Here is a 16,478-nt window from a genome sequence, read left to right as displayed (position 1 = left end):
CCCCGCCCCGGGATGCCCCGCCCCTGGACGCCCCGCCCCCAAGATGCCCAACCCCCAGGACGCCCAGCCCCCAGGGATGCCCCACCCCCCGGAATGCCCCGCTCCCAGGTTGCCCAGCCCCAGGTCGCCCCGCCCCAGGATGCCCCGCCCCAGGATGCCCCGCCCCAGGTCGTTTCGTCCTCCTGAAGCCCCGCCCCCAGAACACCCTGTCCACCAGTGTTCCTGATCCTAGGTCTCCCCGCTTTGCTCTGGCTGCAGCGCTGCGGGTGAAGCACCCATAGGCTAGCTCCGCTGTTTGGTTTAGCAGGGTTGTGAAAGAGTTTAAGGGAGGAGAAGACTGGGTCAGCTTGTTTCTTTTTGCATGAACACCTGGTATGTGCCGATGCTTAGATTAGAAAAATCAGTGTCATCAGGTGGAGAGTGGCGTGAGCCGGTTACAGATTGCTTCGCCCCCACCGTCCACAGGAAATGCTGCCTGGCCTTTTGGGCAATCGCAGATCACAACTGAGGGGAAGCCTACTGGGGATCCACATTTACAGCTTGTGTTTTATTTTTCAGCACCCAGAACAGAAAGGGAACTCTTTTCCAGGATCTCAGTCGCAGATGCCTGGTGCCGGACACACATCCTGCGGTGGAAAGCTTAGGGAGGGTGGAGTATCTTCTTTGCTGTTTGGTAGTTGCTTCCTGCAAGTGTCAGATTCCCAAAGTATGGAGATTCGTAGGAGTCATGGAAAACATGGCCTTGGCCCTTGGTATGGTACTGCCTCTAAGGGAGATGCACGCTTTCCCACGGAGTTTTGCAATGACAAGTTATACAAAGGACATACTCCTCAGACGGCCACCGAGGTTGCGTAATGGCTTAAAATGGTCACAGTTGATTCCTTTGAGCGAAACTCATTTTGATTCTTGGCTTCATGATTGGACAAATACTGTATACGGGACAATATTTTGAAATGTCAGTTGAGATCTCTGTCACCCGGGCTGCTCTCCACTCCATTTCCTTGGTTCTTGCTCCAGTCAGGAAACTGGCTCATTCCTCATTCATTGCCTGGAAAGAAGAGGATCCAGCAGAACTCAGAGTCCTAAAGGGGGGGGAGGGCAATTCTTGGCTTCTTGAGTTCTCAAAGCACAGCACTTGGGAGGTGGAAAGAACACAAAGCAGAGGTCATGGTTTTGGGGAAGCATCTAATAATTCAGAACACAACCTCCAGTCTGAAGCCAGATTAAGATTTCCCATGTTAGCAGGAGGGGGTCAAGTAGAACTTGTAGGAAAAGCAGGAAGAAGGTAACTGTTGTGGGGGTTGGGGAAAAGTGCTGGGCCAAAGCCCCCTGGAGAATTGAAGTGGTGGGAAGCCCCAGCCAGGAGGAAGGCAGTCTTTCCTTTGGTAGAACCTCAGGGCAGTCAGGGAGTCTCCAAGTGGAATGGGCTGTCTGGGTAGATGGGCCTGAATGCCACATAGATTCTCATGGCCCAATGTGATGATGTAACGATAAAATGGTCCCTGTCCTCTGAGAGCACTCAGAGTGTGTGGACAAGGTAGAAATAAGGACATCTCACATGGGTAACATCACCTGTACTATAGTTTGGATCTGAAATGTTCCTCAAAGACCCATATGTTAAAGGCTTGGTTCCCAGTCTGTGGTGCTTTTAGGAGGTGGAGTAATCTTTAAGAAATAGGTCATTTGGGGGCATGCCCTTGAAGAGGATAGTGAGAACTGACCTCTTCTTCTATCTTTGCTTCCTGGTGGCCCTGAGGTGAACAGGTCTCCTTTGCCACACGTTCCTGCCATGATGTACTATGCTACCATAGGCTCAAAGCAACTGACCATGGACTCAAAAGTTCTGAAATCATGAGCCAAAACAAACCTTTTCCCTTATTAAGTTGATTATCTCAGGTATTCTGTTATAATAACACAAAGCTCACACGACCTGTGCTAGAATAAGCTGAGGTAACAAAAACAATGGCAACAAAAGTAAATTTCAGTGGTTCAAACAACAAAGACTCTTATTCAAGCTACATGTGTATTGCAGATTAGCTAAAGCTCTGTGTGTCACGTCAGCACTGTCCTCACTTGGGAACTTGGGAGAAAGTTGCCAATATCAGTGGCAGAGGAGGAAAAAAAAATAGAATGAGGAAAAGCATGAACTGGCATTTAAAAACTCCCTTCTGGAAATGCCACTTGTTTTCAAGTTTCATTTGCCAAAGCAAGTCCCATGATCACACTGAATTTCAGGTTTGTGGGGAAACACACCTCTCCTGTGTGTTTGGAAGAAGGGAACCAGAGGCTTTGTAGACAACCCTAAATGTCTACCATGACCAGCAAGCATAGCACCTGGGCGTTATAAAATAACTTATTTTTCAGGGAGCAGGGATATAGTTCCCAACTGGCTTAGATGAAGCCTTTTAAGTTTCTGCTACTGGGCAGAATGGGAATTTGAAATAGAAATTAAGTGCATACATAAGATGATTTGTGTGTGTGTGTGTGTGTGTGTGTGTGTGTGTGTGTGTGTGTGTGTGTGTGGTGCTGGGGATCAAACCCAGGACCTTGAGCATGCTAGGTAAGCACGCTGCCTGTGAACTACATCCTCAGCCCAAGTTAAGTTTGAACAACACCCAAATTTGTGCTGGGATTTGTAAGTGTCCTCTCAGTTATGCCAAGTGCCAGCAATGATGCCGCTCATGCAAGATCAAAAAGCACCATCAAAATGATCACTTCCGGGAGCAAAAGATATTTCTCACCTTCTTACTAAGGTTTGTTTTGCTGGGAGGACTGCACACTTGGTTGAGACAATAATAGTAGTTGGGGTAAAGAGAGAAATGGTGTATTTGGTGTCTTCAGGGGTTTGGTTTCAGGACTTGTGCAGATACCAAATGCATAGATAGCTCAAGTTTCTTAGTATAAAATGCTATACATCTGCATCTAAGCTACTCACAGGCTCTCAAATACTTTTAATCATCTCTATTTAGACTATAACTAAGACCCACATGTCACTTCATTCACCTGGATTCTGTAGAACACTGGATGAGACAAATCCTTTGGCTTTTTGCAAATTCCTGCCATCCCCCTGGCCCTCGCCGGGTACTTTCAATTCATAGTTAGTAGACTCCTTGGTGTGGAACTTACAGACAGGGAGAGCAGAATGTCCAGGGTTTTGAGAAAAGGAAGAAACTGGGAGTGCACTCAGAGCCTGAACATCATAGATGAAATTTAAAGTTTCAGAAACAACTTTCAATTCCAAATTTTATTTAATAACAGAACAGTGCCTTGTTCTGGAGTCCCCTGCTCTGTGCCAGTGTCTGTACTTGATGCTTTAATTCCTGCCATCTCTTTCAACATTCAGAATAACTCATGGGTAGCATTAGCCCAGTTGAGAGAGGTTCAGCAGCCATATTAGCACCATGTGCAACAGATGTAGAATTGGTGCTGGACCAGAGGTTGGCTGAAGGATGTGCTGCAGATGGAGGCTCCTGTCCTCACATAAATGTCTTTGTCTGTTCCCCACTTCTCCTAATTTCTTTCAGAACTGTAGTCCTGGTTTGAGAGTGGCAAAAACACCAACAAGGAAGTGGCGAATGCATTATCCACAAGTTGGTATAACTTGCTAAAACACTAGAACATTCTTATAAGGAGCAAGACTCCTCAAATTCGGGCCACTCCCCTAGGCCACTTCTGCCTCTTGTTAATTTTCATAGGTACTGCTTGTCTTTTTTATCTCTTGTTCAGTGTCCTTATAATCTATTTTGCAGCTAGCCCTTCTCCCCGACACAATTTGATACCCAGGTTGCTAGCAATCTTTTCTCTGGCTTTGATTGATGTGCCCCTTCCTTGGGCCACACGTGGCTTTGCTGTACAGATGTATCTTTGCTACCTTTCCCTATTTCCTTTAAAGACCCACAGATGCTTAGCAGAAAGTTGCAGAAATCACACAGAATAAAAAAGGCAGTTCTAGGGAGCCTGCCGTCTCGAGTTTGATGTGGGCATGAAGGAAGAGTTAGACCTCCTCAGGGTGTAGAGAAAATAAAGTGAAGGGTAGATTTTAGCTTCTTATGGAGTGGTGTTTGAACTTTTTATTTCAGGCTTTTCTAAGTCAGACATGTGATGGCTGGTTCAGAGGTACAGTGGGAGAGATGTTGGACTTGGCTCTGGTGAGCATCCCTCTGGCACCCAGCTAGTGCTCTAATCCTGGACTTTACTCTCATCCTCCTTCCTGTGTCTGTCTCCCAAAGCCCAAAGGAAGGTCAAGCACCCAGAAAGCTTTCATACTTTTATGGCTTCATACAGCTGCGGATGCTTTTCAGTGCTCTGGTCTTACCATATTTTATTTTATTTGTAAACCAGAAGCCGTTACCCAAATGTCTTTGGCAAATTTAAATTTCTTTTGAGGGACCCATTCTTCAAGTTGAGGGGAAATTAGTTTAGAAACTAACAGGCGGAGCCATGTGTGATGGTGCACGCTTGTAATCTCAGCAGTTTGGGAGGCTGAGGCAGGAGGATCTTGAGTTCAAAGCCAACCTCAGCAACTTAGCAACTTAGTGGCCCTGTCTAGTCCCCAGCCTAGGCAACTTAGTGGCCCTGTCTCAAAATACAATATCAAAAAGGGCTGGGAATGTAGCTAAATAAAATAAAATAAAAAGAAAGAAAGAAAGAAAAAAAGAAAAAGAAACTAAACAGCTGAAATCAAGTTCCTTTATTCTCATTTACCTTAGCACAGATTATGGAGTTGGCTCATTTGCCTTGAACAAAACAAACTCAGTAGCTTCTGGTGAGGGATGTGAAAGAGTGGATATAAACTGCTAACTATGTGTTTCACAGCATGGTGGTCAGAGATAACAGGGGCCCACACCCTTTCTGAGACACTATCTATGCTGTTCCCAGAGTGATACTTCTAAATTGCAAATGGGATCAAGTTGTTAGCAGCTTTCCATGGTGTTTAAAATCCAGGCTCACTGCCATTGCTTATAAGGGTGCGGGAGCTAGTGCCAATTTCCCCCTACACACTACTCTCTTTTACTCCTACCCTCCACTCACACTGGCCCTTTTTCTTTCTTTCCAGATTTATTGGGATACAATTGACAACACAAAATTGTATATATTCAGGGTCTACAATGTGATATTTTTGAGGGGCTACTGGACATTGAACCCAGGGGCACTTTACCACTGAGTTACATCCCCAGTCCTTTTTATTTTGTTTTTAAATTGTGAGACTAGGGTCTTGCTAAGTTGCTGAGGCTGGCCTTGAACTTGCCATCCTCCTGCCTCAGCCTCTCAAGTGGCTGAAATTACAGATGTGTGCCAGTGTGCCCTATTCAATGTGATATTTTTGATAACTGTACACATTATAAAATGATCATCACAATCAAGCTAATTAACACATCTGTCACTTCATGTAGTTATCACCATTTTGTGCATGTTTGTGTGTTATGAGGACATTGAAGATCTATTCTCTTAGCAAATTTGATGTATGTAATACTGTACTATTACCTATGATGCTTTACATTCTTCCTGATTAGGAGCTTTTCACCTAATTTCCCACCCTGGACATGGGCAACCATCCCCCGTCTCTGCTTGGATAAGTTTGATTTCCAGTCTCTTGTGCTCCACAAACGTCCTCCTTCTCCAGGGCCTTTACAGATCATGGGAAGTTCATCCCTCAAATCCTCACTTGGCCATCACCCACACATCCTTCAGGTCCCAGTTCCAAAAATGCCACTTTCTGAGAGAGGACTTCTCTGACCCTTAATCTTGATTATGTTCCCCGACCCCTGTATTCTCTAATTGAATCCCATTCCTTTTCTTCATTTGCCTACTCAAATTTTTTTTTTCCTGGTACTTGGGATTGAACCCGGGGCGCTTAACCACTGAGCCACATCCTCAGCCCTTTTTTACATTTTATTAGAGACAGGATTCCACTTAGTTGCTTAGGACCTCGCCGAGTTGCTGAGGCTAGCAATTCTCCTGCCTCAGCCTCCTGAGCCGCTGGGATTACAGGTATGTGCCACTGCGCCCAGCTGAAATACAAGATCTTTAGTTTGCTATGCAAGGCCCTGATTATCTTTCAATCGTAATTCCCATTGTTGCAGAGATCCGTGCTTCAGAAACAAAACTCCTTGCTCTTCCTTCTATAGTTCCTGTGCTTTTCTACCTTGATGATTTGACTTTACTGCTGCTTCAAGTGTCACATGAATGAATGAATGAATGAATGAATGGTCCTAGGAATGCCCTGTCTTCAAGGCCCATATCAAATGTCACTTCCCTGATGCCTTTCAGGTGACCCCAGCCTTGCCTTCTTCCAGCCTTGAGACCACATTTGCTATAGCATTTAAAGCATTTATTGCTTTAGTTCTCTTTTTGTAGAGTTTCTTTCTATACGTCTGCTCTTCCCTGTGAAGTTGCAAGTCTCTCAAGGGTGAAGTCCATGACCTAACCACTTTTGTATCTGCTGCCCTGATGCTTTAGTTGTAATCAGAGACCAAAAAATAATATCAGCAGACCAAAAAAAAAAAAAAATTAGCGTGGGCCATTGATTCAAAGTGATTACGAGGTTCCAAAGAACTTATAAGGTAGTTCCCTCTAGAGACACACGGGGGTGGCCTAACCAAGCAGAGCTGCATGGATTGAACTTCGATGGGTTCATTTCTAAGTGATTTTGAAGATGATGTGGGCTCTTTATGATATGTGTCTTTCTGGTCATATTGATCAGCTGTGGATGACAGGAAAATCATGTAAAGGACAGTTTAATGGGCAAAAGGAAAGAGTTAGAAAAACAAATCCGAAGACAGCATCTGTGCAGAGACAAGGCAACACCTGCCTTCTCTGGAGAAGGGGTCCTGCAATCCCAGTCCTGGTTGTGATGTGGGCCTCCAGGGCCTCCAGGTGAAGCAGGGTTAGTGTATGGGTGGGGCTGCCTCTCAAGCTGGTCCCTCTGTAATGGAGAAGTTGCTATTTATTTTATTTTTAAAATTTTTTATTTGTTATAATTAGTTACACATGACAGTACAATGACCTCGACATATCATACATTTGAATCAGAGAAGTTGCTATTTAGAGGACAGAAATGCTGCAACCTAAGTCAGGAACAGACAGTGGGGTTTCAACTTCCCTATCAGATCCTCTGGTTTTTGTGGCATTTTTGAAGACCTCTCTTTCATGTAGTAAAAACACTAGCATTTTCTTCTTTAAGCAACACACATTCATGGCATTTCTCTTTCATTGTTTGGACAAGGGTTTCATTTCTCTTTTTGAATTCCTTCCACTCTTAAAGGTGGTACATGATATGGCAAATGGACTGTGACAGCTGTCACCTGGGCTAAACGATTATTTTTTTTTTCTAGTATTGGTCCAAATGTGTCAAGTGTTGAATGGAATCGATGGGGGGTCTGCACAATAGCACCCACATCTAGTGCCACGTGGGACGCTTGAGCCTCCCTGGGTCTGCCACACCCTGTTTTTCTGATACTGCTTTGCTTTCCCATGCTTCTGTAAGAACTTTACCTTTTAAAATTCATGTTCATTTGAATATACCGAACTTCAATAGATTGAAAAGAATTATCAGAATTCATAGGCATGTATCAAACTAAAGTCTAAGATGAAAATAAAAATGGTTTATGCTAGGTGCCAAGGTGCATGCCGGGAGTCCCAGCTACTCAGGAGGCTGAGGCAGGAGGATCACAAGTTTGAGGACAGTTTGGGCAACCTGGGTACTTTATATGTCTATCAAGAGAAATTGGCTAAATAAATTATGTAGAACTAAATGATAAGATAGCATGATGCGGTGAAGTTCATTTGTAGAAAAATATTTAGTGAGACCCTGAGAAGATATTGTGAGACTGCCTTACAATAAAATTTTTAAAATGGTCGGGAGATGTGGTTCAGTGGTAGAGCACTAGCACAAGACCCTGGGTTCAATTCCCAGAATTTCAAAACCACAATAGTGGTTTACAGGATTGACACAGAAACTCCTTTTTCTCTTTCTCTACCCCTCCACTCACCGCCCCCGCATCTACCCAAATGCTTTGTGCTAATGCGTGTGTCTGTCTGTCCCTCTCTGTGGGTGTGTGTATATAATTGTATATTTGTATGAATTTAAAATGGGGCTGATTTTTGCTTCTGGGTCAACCTAGTATAGCCATTATAACATCAACGCATTCTCCCTTATCCCTCTACGTAAGAAACATAGGAGTCTTGGGAGAAGTTTGAACTTCCAGAGTCCATAAAATTGGTGATTGAATCAATTATTAGTGATCAAAATCAAATTGGTGATGAAATCAATTATAACTAGATCTTGAGAAATAGGCTGTAGTTTATATTTAAGTTACCCATATTTTCTAAATATATATTTTATTGTAGATAATATACACTTAGGATAGTATAGTGTGATGTTTTACAATATATCCTTTCTCTTAATAAATTCTAAATACTTTCATAACACCAAATATTTTCCTACAAATGACCTTAACAACATCATGCTGTCTTATCATTTAGCTTTACCATAATTTATTTAACCAATCTCTCTTGATAGACATTTAAATTACTCCCAATTTTCAATATTATAAACAATACTAAAAGTAAACAAACTTTTGCATAAATTCTTACTGCATAGCTCTGACATTTCTCTGGGATAATTTCCTAGAAGTAAGGGAGCTAGTTCAAAAGCTAGGAACATCTTTGATGGCCTCTGATACCTGTCACCAAATTATCTCCAGAAACATGGCTTCTCCTCCACTTGGAGTTTTTAAGGAAAAGGGTATGATTCTGGATCAGGCTTAGAACTCATCTCTTGGTGTGATTGACTTTGCTCCACAAAAATTAAAATGCCATTGGATACCTGACACTGCACATGCACATAGAGCCTTGCAGACTAAACAGTTTTGCAGGTATTTTGACGACTTCCTCTGTACTCACAATGACCAGTTGGTGGAAATGTGGCTCTGTTAGGGTTCTCAAGAGAAACAGAACCAATAGGAAATGTATGTATGAAATATTTTAAAATACATATGGAGATTCACTTTAAGAATCGGCCCATGTGATTATGGAAGCTGAGAAGCCCCACTATCTGCAATATGCAACCTGGAGACCCAGGAGAGCTGGTGGAGTAATTGGGACCTAGTCTGGAAGCCAGAGAACCAAAGAAGCCAGTGGTGAAAACTTCAGTCTGAGGACAGGAAAGGATGAAATGGGATATCCCAGATCAAGCAATGAGACAGAAAGGAAAAGGGACAAATTCCTCCTTTCTTCACCTTTTGTTCTGTTCTGGTCCTCAAGAATTGGAGGATGCCCACCCTCATTGAAAAAGGTGGACTACTTTACTGAGTCCACTGATTTCAATGCTAGTTTCTTCCAGAAATACCCTCATAGACATGCCCAGAAATAATGTTCAGTCTAGGCACCCTGTAGCCCAGTCAAGTTGACCTGTAAAATTAACAATCACAGTGGTGGAGATGGGACAGGCAGAGGAAGAATAGTGAAATCTCAGATCACCACTGTAAGCATTTACCAAGTGCCTATTTCAATATCAGGCAATCTCAGTAATTTACTGCCCTCTGAAACATAAAAAGTGTTGTCTTCTTGCCCAAGGGACCAAAATAGAACAGAGCATCATCTTCCTTTTTCTTCCCAATTGATGGGACAAAATTTCTCCTGCTTCTTCTTTCCTTCTCCCCTTCCCCCTCCTCCTCCTCCTCCTCCTCCTCCTTCTTGCAGTGTCTTTTACAAAAAAGAAAAAAGAACAAAAATCCTCTAACTTCCTTTAGTCAGAAGTGCTTGATTCATTTGTTCCAAAAACATTGCTTATATCTTATATTGACTTTTGCGTCCTGTCTGTTCACTTCCTGCCTCTTGGCACCACATTATCAATGGCTTCTACCCTTCTTGGTATGGTATAAAGGGACATGAGCAGAGCCTGGAATCCAGACACCCCATTTGGTAAGCTAGACGTGTCTACTCACCCGTCAAATGGGAGAGTCAAGCTAATCGCGATCTTTCCACTGGGAAGTCCCAGGGCTTTTGAGGAGAAGGCTTAGGACTGCCCATTGCAAGGGATCATGTGCTGAGGCCCAGGTAGACAGTCTCAAGCTCAGCTCAACCTGAACTGTTCCACCCTATCTGTCTTATAAATTAGGTTCTAGCCAAAATTTGAGGATTGGGTTCTACTGATTTAATACAACCCAACCCTAAAGATGGTTAAAACCAGAAGATATATGAGGCTCTTCAGGATAGAACATTTTTAGGATCTTGAGTCAGCCTAGGAAAAGCAAAGGGCTGTGTTGTCTTCCTCAAGGTCATCCCAGGAGATTTTCCACTAGGAGGAGGGAGGATTTTTATGAATGACAAGACTTACTGAGCTCAGTGCGCCTCTTCCTTTCTCAGGAGTGCATCCTTACAGGGTGAGCTTGGGCACACACCCACAGCCGGCACTGACACTGTTCTAATACGGCTGCCCCACTTCTCGGGGATAAGTTCTCACTCCTGACTCTGCACTCTCCGGCATCCATCCTCTGTGGGAGGCCTGATTATTCATCCAGTCTCACCACACATGCTGCTAGGTGATTAGTGTCTGCTCTGCAGAAGAGGAAACTGGGACACAGAAAGGATGAGCCACCGGCCTCAGATGGCACACGCTGTCTGTCAGAAGGGGTGAATCAGGATCAGAGCTTCCCCAAACAGGTCCCTTCCTGCTAAATGCTACCCTGCCGCCCAAAAACTTTGTTCTCTTTTCTCATTTCTTGATGACACAGAGCCTGCCTTCTTTCTCTTCTTATTTTCTTCTTCTGGGAAACTAGCCCATCACCATTTGGCTACTGGCCAAGGAGGTAGCCTTCCGGGCCTTGGAAAGGAGGGACCTCCGAGTCAGATGCAACCTGCTCTGTGCGGAAGGGCCAGGACATCCTTCCTGTGTGGCTGGAGAAAATGAGGAGTCAGGCATTGAGCACTGCCCTTGCTCTCTGACTTCTGTCACATTGAGCCTGTCCCTCTTCTTGCCTCAGGGATATTCATATGCCACAGCACAGCAAAAGGGAGATGGCAGAATCATGCAGAGGGAACCAAACAGTTGGTTGAGTGTCGAAATAACATTTAAACTCATAGCAAAGTCCATGATTTGAGAGGCCAGGCCCATTTTATTTGCAAGAGTTAAAACTGTTTCAAAAAGGAAAGGATTTTGGGGGCTGGGGATGTGGCTCAAGCGGTAGCGCGCTCGCCTGGTATGCGTGCGACCCGGGTTCGATCCTCAGCACCACATATCAACAAAGATGTTGTGTCCGTCGAGAACTGAAAAATAAATATTAAAAATTCTCTCTCTCTCTCTCCTCTCTCACTCTCTCTTTAAAAAAAAAAAAAAGGAAAGGATTTTGGAGTTTCAAAGGTTAACTTTGAATGCTAAGAGGCAAAGGCCAAAGGATTCCACAGGGTTTATGCCATCAGGCTGGGCTTCCCCACATTTTCCATCTGTGGAACACATAGAAAACGATGATGCTCTATTTACAGTGTGTTGAATAACACAACTGGCCCCCAACCCAGGGAGCCTGTCCCCCTTAGGCCCTACCTGATCACCTAATGGCTGAAGGCATTCTTATTGCTGTCTAACATGGAAGTCCTGCCAAATAAACCCTGGAATTGGAAGGATCCATGATATGAGTGCCATGTTTCCCATCAGGAAGAAATAACAACAATATCTGCACATCACAGAATGAATAGACTGTGATGTGGGCACCCTGAAAAGGGTTTTTTCCTCTAGCAAGGTCTTGGGACAAGAAGTCTGTTTTTAAAAATTCAAGGTAGAACCATAATGAGAAACCACCCCTCAGCCATCAGGATGACTTACCATCAAAAACAAGCATTAGGAAACACAGGTTGGTAAGGATGTGGAGAAATTGGAACCCAGATGCACCATTAATGGGAATGAAAAATGGCACAGCACTGTGAAAAACAGTACAGCTCTTCTCCAGAAAATTAAACAGAGAGAATATGACTGCATGATTCAGCAATTCCACTTCCGGTTCTATACCTAAAAGCATCAAAGCAAGATATTTGTACCTCAATGTTCACAACAGCATTATTTGCAAAAGCCCAAAGGGGAAAGCCATCCTGGTGGGCAATGATGGATAAATGGAAACACAAAATGTGGTATCAACATACAATGGAATCCTTTTCAGCCTTAAAGCAGAAAGAAATTCTGCCAGGTCCTGCAACATAGATGAAATTTGACGGCATTGCACTAAGTGAAATAAACCAGACACAAAAGAGACCAATGCTGGACCTAGAGTTGTCAGAGCATAGAGATAGAAAGTAGAGTCGTAGTTGCCAGGGACTGGGGGAGGGGGAGACAGGGGTTGTTTAATTGGTGCAGAATTTCAGTTTTGCAAGAGGAAAATGTTCTGGAGATGGACGGTGTTGATGGTGTCATCACAGTGTGTTTGTACTTAAGGCCACTGAACCGTCACTTTGGGATACTAAATTTTAGTTGTATATATTTTATCCCAATTAAAAATATTCAACACACAAGATTTAAAACGAAAATCAAGATAGGTTTGAGGGGGATCTAAAACAGAAAGGACTTGGTTTCTGGGGAAAACCCAAGGAGGAGCAAGTCTGGGAGAGAAGTCACCTCGGTCAGAGCAAGTGGCACCTTGGCAGGAGGCCGGGAGCACAAAAGATGGCCCTGATCTGACTCAACACGAGTGGGATGTCACCAAAATGACTTGGGGTGTCTGGAAATGGTAAGAGTAATTTCTGCCTTCAAGGCAGAAATGAAGTTACCATGAGAAAACATAGAAAACCTCCATCGGCATACTTGAAGTTTGTGCCCAGAAGACTTACACTCCAGAAGAAAAGGGACACTGCTGGGCTTCCCAGGGACCCGAGTGTCCTTGCCTGCTGGCACCAGCTCAACCATCTGGCCACTACTGGAAGAGTGTCTGTCCCCCACTTCCTTTCCTTCTCCTGGTCTCACCAAGCCCCAGTTCCTCCTGAGAGCAGACAGGTGAAAAGGAGCCCAATACAAATTCTATTCTGGGTCTGCAGACCCTTTGCCATTTTGTGGGGTTCAGGAGTTGTAGATCCTGGTAGAATTTTTAATTTTTTTTAAATACTTTTTTCGGAGCATAACAAATTTAAAAAAAAAATCATGTTTGAAAAACAGTTTTTTTAAATCGGTTTCCCCTTCCTTAAGTTACGCCCATTATTTTTAACATGATTTCCCCTCTCCTGTTCCTTCTGAAATGGATTGTCACTTTTGTTATTGCAACTGGTAGGTTTCCCAAACATCACCAATGGGTGAGTTCACACATACATTCACGTTCATACCTACCCTGCAATATGGGCACATTTTACATCTTGCTTTACTAAAAGACTTGCTTTCCTCTGGTCTCTGCCACAGTCCGGCTGGGTAAACAACCGGGAGGTGACAAGCAACTTGAAGATTGAAGCGGGAACTACTTTATTTTGAGTGAACTCAGCAGGAGCTGAGCGAAAACTCAAAGTAGTGGGCACCCAAGGTAGCAGGAGCCGCTTTATTGCGGGACAGCAGAGGTATATATACCTAACTGATTACACAGGCTTGACTCAATTAACATCATCTAGATACAGCAGTCAGCCAATAAGGAATCCTCATCATCTTAGTGGCTGGCGTTGCTTCACAAACCACTGGCAAACTGCCAGGCGCCATCTTGACTTGATTTGCATCCCCAACAGGTCTCCTCCTGAGCATTTCTGGGACTCTCCAAGGATGCCAACAAATCCCACAAGCCCATCCTGGCTGAGGCTCACCGCTGGGCCTCCCTCCCGCATGTATTGGTGGTATATCTGGGTCACTACGGGCCACAGCTCCCTCCCCTTCCTGGGAGTGCCTCCCACGGTTTCTGGAACACAGGATTCCAGGCCTTTCACCCCAGAGCTGGCACAGTCTCTTGCCTTGCTCCGCTCCCCTAAAGCACAGTTCAGGTGAGAGAACCTGACACAGAAAAGCACCAGGTCAGGAGCGGCCTACAGTGGGATTGTGTAAGTGTTTACTGAATAAATGAGATCCAATGGTTCCTTGCCCATCAGGGATCTTTGAGGCAGGAAACAGTCTGCCCTTGAATTGTCCTGACCTGCTCTCCTTCCGGGCCCAACTTTCTCCCCTTGTAGGAACCACAGAGAGGAAGCCAGCTCTGGCCCACTTGGATAGGGCCTCCTGCCAGTTTCCCAGCTTAGCGGGAACTTTCCTTCCATCTTTGGGAGGTAGGTGGATCCAGGCACCCTGCAGAGAGGAGCTGCACCCCACCCCCATCCTGGACCCAAGGGGTGGGTCCTGTTGTGTTTTTATTCTTGACTGGCTGCTTTCTGCCCAGCTCCTGCTGGGGCCCCAGATGGCTCTGACCCTGTCTCCCTCTGCCCTCTCTAACTAGCTCTCCCGGGTCTTCTCAGCACTGGGTGGGACTGTTCTGTGCTTGACACTCCCTCTTGCTTCTGGGGGCCCTTTTCCGGCTCAGGTGTCAGTAGTTTCCCTTTCTTAAGCTGCACTCATTTTTATTAACTTCTCTCCTCCTTCTAAACCAGTTTCAGAGAAAAAAAATGAAGGTATTCTTAGTATACATTCCTTTTCTGTCCGTCCCACACCCCTCCCCATGGGACCTGCTGCACTCAGGCAGACTGGATGGTCTTTGGAGTTGAAATGGAGACAGTGCATTTCCACTGGGGCTTTGGATGAGTCAAGAAGCTCAACAGCCTTCTCCTTGTGGCTCCTACTGGTCTCTGGCTCCTGGTCAGTTTGTTCTGACAAGGGGAGGGGCGTGCGGCCCAGAGGGGAGGCCTCGCACAAAGACAGCCTCTCTGTTCCCCTGCCTCCCTGGGGATTGCCTGCTGGGCAGTGCTGGGGTGCAGACTGCCCTCCTTCTTCCCAGTGCCTGCTGGACCTTCCCCCGCTCCGTCCCACAGTGCCAGCTCCATGTATGAAAGGACGGTTCTATACTCAGGGCCAAATGTAGCCTCCACCTCCCCCGCCACCCCACAGAGGTGCTTCTCAGTCTAGGCCATGTCTCTGGGGCAAAGTAATCATCCCTGTGGTTTGGGGTGAATTTTAAAGCAAATTTACATGGCAGAGTAGGAACAGAGCCCAGGATTCTGCTTGGCTTTTGTCCTTTGACTGACATTTCTTACTTAGGGATTGAAGCTCGTGTTGGGCTGAGGCCAGCCTTCCCAGCCCCTCTGCTTAGAATTCCGGAGAAGGTTTCCCAGACTTCCCAGGCCCATCATTGCCAGGGAAAACTCTCTGCATCACCGTTCAGATACTGGGACATGGGGCCCCTGTTCCATCAGCCTCTTTCCAAAGTTTCTTTGGACTGAATGCCCCTCTCTAAGGCCCAGCCAGATTTTTTTTCTAATCAAGATCTTCAGATCTTTCATAAAAAATGTCCACACCTTTACAAACGTTCCTCACGAGGCTCAGGGAGGCCCAGAAGGTTGTTGCAGGCTCACACTCCTGAGTCTTGGATTCTTGACAGCACACACATGTGGATGCTGGTGCGGGGGTGCCCTCCTGTCTGGATGGCAGTGACTCCGGGGGTTTCAGGTCAAGGGTGTTTGTGTGCTGAGAGGGGCGAGAGCTCGGACAGACCTGCTCCTGGCTTAGGCTTCATGCAGATTTCACTTCTGCTCCTTGTGGTTTCACCTGCACATGGTGCAGAGCGGGCTCCGGGTCCCTTGAGCTTGGAAATGTGGACACCTTCCCCTTGAAGACTTCCCAGGGGGCCACAGCAAAGGGAGAATGTCTTTAGCAGCTATGGGTCTGGGGATGCCCCCAGTCAACAAATATAATCAGGATTTGGTGATTTTAAGGACCCTCCTCCCTTTTCTTTGGTACCCGAGATGGAACCTAGAGGTGCTTAACCACGGAGCCACATGCCCAGCCCTGTTTTGTACTTTATTTGGAGACAGGGTCTTACTGAGTTGCTTAGTGCCTTGCTTTTGCTGAAGCTGACTTTGGATTCTCCATTCTCCTGCCACAGCTTCCAGAGCCGCTGGGATTACAGGTGTATGCCACCGCACCCGGCACTAGCCCTTTTTATTTCTTATTTTGAGACAGAGTCTCCCTAAGTTGCTTAAGGCTTCACCTGAGACTGGCCTTGAACCTGTGATCCTCCTGCCTCAGCCTCCTGAGTGGATGGGATTACAGGTGTGCCCCACCGTGCCTGGCTTAAAGGGCCTTTTTTGTAAAGAGCAAAAATGCAAGTTGATGTTGGTAGTGATGGAGGCTTCTATGCAAAGTGAAAGGAATACCCAGGCACCGTCCGTGCCCTGTGTCTCTCAGGCCTTGGCAGGGGTGTGTGAACGTGGATGAGAAAGTGGGGCTGCCCTGGGAGAGCTGGGAGGTCTTGGGAGCAAATGCTTTCCTCTTGTAGGACCAACTCCCGTCTATCTCTGGATGCTGCATGGTTCTGGGTGCTGCGTGGAGGGTACAGTGGTCTTTGAATCCTAGTTGCTATGTCCAGAGATCTCCTAAG

Source organism: Ictidomys tridecemlineatus, chromosome 10 (genome assembly GCF_052094955.1).
Source record: "Ictidomys tridecemlineatus isolate mIctTri1 chromosome 10, mIctTri1.hap1, whole genome shotgun sequence".
Taxonomy (NCBI): domain Eukaryota; kingdom Metazoa; phylum Chordata; class Mammalia; order Rodentia; family Sciuridae; genus Ictidomys; species Ictidomys tridecemlineatus.
Note: the sequence above shows the minus strand (reverse complement) of the source record.